The following is a 4,915-nucleotide window of genomic DNA, read 5'->3' as shown; positions in this document are numbered from 1 at the left end:
GTGCATATCTTAATCGTTTTACATGTTTACATTCTCCGGGTTCGAGTGTAAGTACACCCCCTCCCAATACATGTCTACATCATTTTACATGTTTGCGTTTTCCGGGTTCGAGTGTAAGTACACCCCCTCTTAGTGTATATCTTAATCGTTTTACATGTTTACATTCTCCGGGTTCGAGTGTAAGTACACCCCCTCCCAATTCATGTCTACATCATTTTACATGTTTGCGTTTTCCGGGTTCGAGTGTAAGTACACCCCTCTTAGTGCATATCTTAATCGTTTTACATGTTTACATTCTCCGGGTTCGAGTGTAAGTACACCCCCTCCCAATGCATGTCTACATCATTTTACATGTTTGCGTTTTCCGGGTTCGAGTGTAAGTACACCCCCTCTTAGTGCATATCTTAATCGTTTTACATGTTTACATTCTCCGGGTTCGAGTGTAAGTACACCCCCTCCCAATATATGTCTACATCATTTTACATGTTTCTTTGTCCCTTCTCTCGGGTTCATTATCCTAATATAATACGCTTCCGTCACTCGGCTGTGCGTTTACATTATGATCAAATACTTTGCTTATCTGATCCATTTGGGTACTTTTTAATTTGTCCCACTCGCCCCGTCCTTACTACATCGGGTGTAAGCGTGTCCATCATAAAAAGTTCATGGTACCAAGTGCTCACCACTTACCTGGCCAGAACAAGCGATCAACACCTGGTATACATGACCTTTTTATAATTTTCACATTACACCCCATGTAAGTAATGCCTCTATTTGTTTCTCTTGAAAGCAATATCCCGGATAGGTTTTCTATTCGGGTTTTTCCAAGTTTTCAATCTACATATGCAACTTTCAATCTCTACGTATTTGTTGCATATTACTATATGTGCAATTAAATTTAAAATGTGCACCTGGTAACGCTTGCCCTGACAGACTTTTCTTGCCATTAGCCTTGTTCGCGATCGCTGCGTGATTTAGGTCCTTGGTGAGTATGTTCTACTTGTCGTACTTTGGACCGTTCCTCCGTCAAGTCCGCAATTTGTTAGACTCCCGCTATCTTTAGATGCGAGTGTCCTTCAACTAAAACATTTACAAGAGTTAATAATATCAACTTCAGTAATCGCCCGTATTATAATACAAGGCTTTTTCTACTATATGCGTCAACGCGCGTATTTTCATCAACTATATTAATTATTTGAATTAGGGTAATGTGTATTACAAGATAACCCTATGTGTTGTTTACAACACTTTAACACGCTAAACCATTAACATACTAGTACTTACCGGATTTGCGATCAAGCCTCGAACTGAACACTTTATTCTTTTTAACCTTAAGCTCTGATTACAAACTTGTAACGCCCGTCTGGTTTTATTAATATTTTAATAAAAGATACAGATTTTTATGCTAAAATGTGTCTTTACAAAACTTGTTATACCAACATTCCCAAATGATTACAACATTTAAAAAACAAGTTATAAGTGTTTACATAATTCACTTATATCAACACAAATCAAGATTTGACGCGGAAGCTTCATTTAACGTGTGTTCAGTTCTTGCTCGCCGCTTGATCTTCATCCGGATTAGGTCCATCTTCACCTACGGTCAAAACCATGTAAATAATTAGTTTTGACACTTTAATAATCAAGTATAAACAAGTTCCGTGCTTAACGTAACAAAACAAGAAATTATTTTTTTTTTGTTTTCAGCCCCTTCACCCGGCCGTGTCAAAAAGTCACCCGGCCGTGTCAGTTAACATATATTTTCACAGCCCAGCCACCCGGCCGTGTCAAAAAGTCACCCGCCCGTGTCAACTCTGCACGTCTATTTTTCATTAGTTCTTACCGAAACGGACATAACTCTCTCGTTTTTAATCCGTTTTACACGATTCTTTTTCCTACGCGTCCGTAATTTAATTCTCCATCATATGGAGTTAAAATCCGACATCCGGATTAACAAAAATTTAAGACTTTTAAATCTTTGGCTTATTACCCTTTTTACCAAATTTTGACCCGTTCGTGATTTTATCAAACAAACATGCCTATTTGATATTTAAACCCATGAACTTCATAATTTCAATATCTCCTATTATATTAGGCTCAAAATCACGGGTTTGTATACCTTCTTTAACCCGTTTTGACTTAGAAGCTTATTTTGACCCGTTAAGGGTATTTAAGCACTTTTACCGCATAATTCATACCCATTCACTTCTAGCATTGTACTTCCATATTATTTATCAATTTATCTTCCACCACAACTATATGTGTGGAGGATTTAATGTGGAGATCTATTTATTCCGAGTTTTACCCCTCGGATTATCATTTTACGGCAAAGACTCATATAGAGTCATTTGACCCAAAGATTCACATATTTCACTTTTTATACTTAATACAAGTATCTATTTGGTTACAAAACTCATTTCTAAGCAACCTTTAGGGATCGTTTGCTTAATTTCACTTATAAGAGCATTTTGGTCACTTTTACCCCTCCTATTACGACGAAGGACCTTTAAAGCCATGTTCGACCAAAATCTCACTTTTAAAACTATAATCTTGTTTAGAAACCATTATGTTTCTAAAATACCATAATCATGACCCAATTTATTTGGTTTACCTTAATGATAACCGAATATCTATATTTTATCCTTGTCTAACACTTATAGAACCTCAAGTTCTACATGACGAGTTAAATCATTATACAAACCTTGCTCGGATCAATATATTGACCCGTTTCGATACCTTGCCTTAGTAGCCGCTAAGTAATAGCGATGTCAACATTCAATCGATATTTATTCCTGTAATCATACAACTCGACAAACCATTAGTCGATATTGTCAAAGGGTGATATTTTCACCTTTTGACCCGTTTGGTCTAAATGACCGTTTACTTTTGCGAGATGGATTTATCATCATCTCGTCTACATGACTTGTACCGGTTTACACCGTACGGTCAATTTTCCTTATAAATCTATTTCTTGATCATTTTGACCCCTTTATATCTTACGCCATAAAGTGTCCTTCAAAACTAACGGTTATCGTCAACTAGTGACCACCTTACCGTTTAACCCTTATTAATTGTATTGATTTACCTTGCAAGGTAATCATTTAGAACTCGTTATTTATTAGTCATTGCATGACTAAATGATCTTATTAGCTCTTTTTAATCATTCAACATGGTTTATCATTAATGTCTTTTGTTCCGAACCGCACATGACGGGTCAAAACATCATAAGTCAAATATGAATTTTGATTATTCATAATCTATAAAACCAATAGTTGTTAATAAAAGGTGTAAGCTTTAACTTACCTAGTATCCGGATTATGCTCTTTTCCGCGTATACGATCCGTTTGACCCGCTTCTTTCCCCAAGCCTCCATCTAGCTTGTCAAGAGTCAAACTAGCATCATAATTCGTAAGATGGTTAGATTAGTCATCATTATTATGACTAGTTCATCTTACGGACTTTATGTCGAAACTTCTATTCGACTTCATCATAGGTTAGTTCGACTTTCTAAAGTCAACTACCTTTAATCATATAATATGCACGATTAAGGCAAATCAACATTATGATTAGAACCCGTTTTATCCCATATCTCATATGATTAGTCAAGCTTGCCAATTACGCGTTTCACTTGAATTTCACCACTTTACTTCTCATTTAGGCATTTTAACAAACACCTAATGGGCATTCTTTTATAGAATTTAACAATCAAACTTATGGCTACCTATCTTGCCAATTTCAACATCTTTTACTAGAAGATCATCAAATTCATGGTTAAATGTCAAGATTAACTTCATAAAGTTTAAATAACACTAGTTTGACAATCATGGTTCTAGTGTTCATCATGTCTCTACAAAACCCATTTAAACACCCATAATGGATGATCATGAACTTTATAATTTCAACACTAATTCAACTAGTTATTGACTAGGGTTTACTCCTAGACATGATTTCATCCTAAATTCATCCAAACTTTAATCATGCAAGCCAAATTTTCGATTTCATATGTTCACCAAGAATTCAAGATGGAACTAAATAATGAAATTTGGCATACCTTATGATCCCTTCATCGAGGTGATCATGAATTCGTGCTTGGATTTCGATTTAGGTTGGATTTACCCCTTCAATTTGTTGATTTTATGCTTGTTTGGGTTTGAGCTTGAGAGCCCTTCTTGGCTCCTGTGTTTTGTACGACCAGAACACACACAAAGGTGTGTGTTTTGGTGTTTTTAGTTTTAATTAATAAAAACTCATTTTCTCATCTTAACCATTTTAGTCCCTCTACTTTACCCATGTTTATAAAGGTTACTACATCAAGTTCCCTCTTTATTTTAAAACACTAGACTAACTAGGTTGATATTCCTAGTTATTTAGTGGATTATGGGAGTTATAACCTGTTTTATTTTAAGTCCCGTTAACTCAGACTTCTTATAAACTTACTCCCTTAAAAGCTTTTATTCACGTTGTATTTAATATTAGGATTATTCCTTTAAATCCTAATATTTTCGGGTTAAATTTTACCACTAACGGTATTTCACCCGTCTTTCAGTATTAACGGAGTTTGATTACTAATCCCATTTTCGGGGTGTTACAGTTACATGCGATTACAAGTATAAATTGAACATAACAAGCATAAATGGAAAATAATTGATATAAATATGACTTTCATTATGATCGGTGTCTCGGATTACAAGGTTTCAAAACGAAATACGATTACAAGGAATACAAGTTTCCAAAAATAGAATTACAAGACGACTTTCTAATTAAGGAAAGTTACGAAAAAGCAGAGCGTTACAATGTTCGTGAGACTAGATCAGTCACATTCGTACGAAAGTACTATCCCATTCATACGAAGTGGCCTCTCGAACTAGAGGAGATTCCCATTCGTTCGAAAATGTCATTCATTCCAAAATCAGCC

The 4,915-nt window shown here is 35.5% G+C and overlaps 1 long non-coding RNA gene across 1 annotated transcript; it reads right to left on the bottom strand.

The window, feature by feature from the left end:
* Positions 1 to 1,378: 1,378 nt before the first annotated feature.
* LOC110878714 lies at positions 1,379 to 4,240 on the bottom strand. The gene is made up of 4 exons (XR_002558166.2): positions 4,052 to 4,240; positions 3,304 to 3,393; positions 2,737 to 2,792; positions 1,379 to 1,597 (listed from the first exon to the last, which is right to left on the bottom strand). It is a non-coding gene; the product is annotated as an uncharacterized LOC110878714 (long non-coding RNA).
* Positions 4,241 to 4,915: the final 675 nt, after the last annotated feature.

The sequence above is a fragment of the Helianthus annuus genome, chromosome 9 (assembly GCF_002127325.2).
Source record: "Helianthus annuus cultivar XRQ/B chromosome 9, HanXRQr2.0-SUNRISE, whole genome shotgun sequence".
Taxonomy (NCBI): Eukaryota; Viridiplantae; Streptophyta; class Magnoliopsida; order Asterales; family Asteraceae; genus Helianthus; species Helianthus annuus.
Note: the sequence above shows the minus strand (reverse complement) of the source record. Positions and strands in the feature narration are given on the sequence as shown.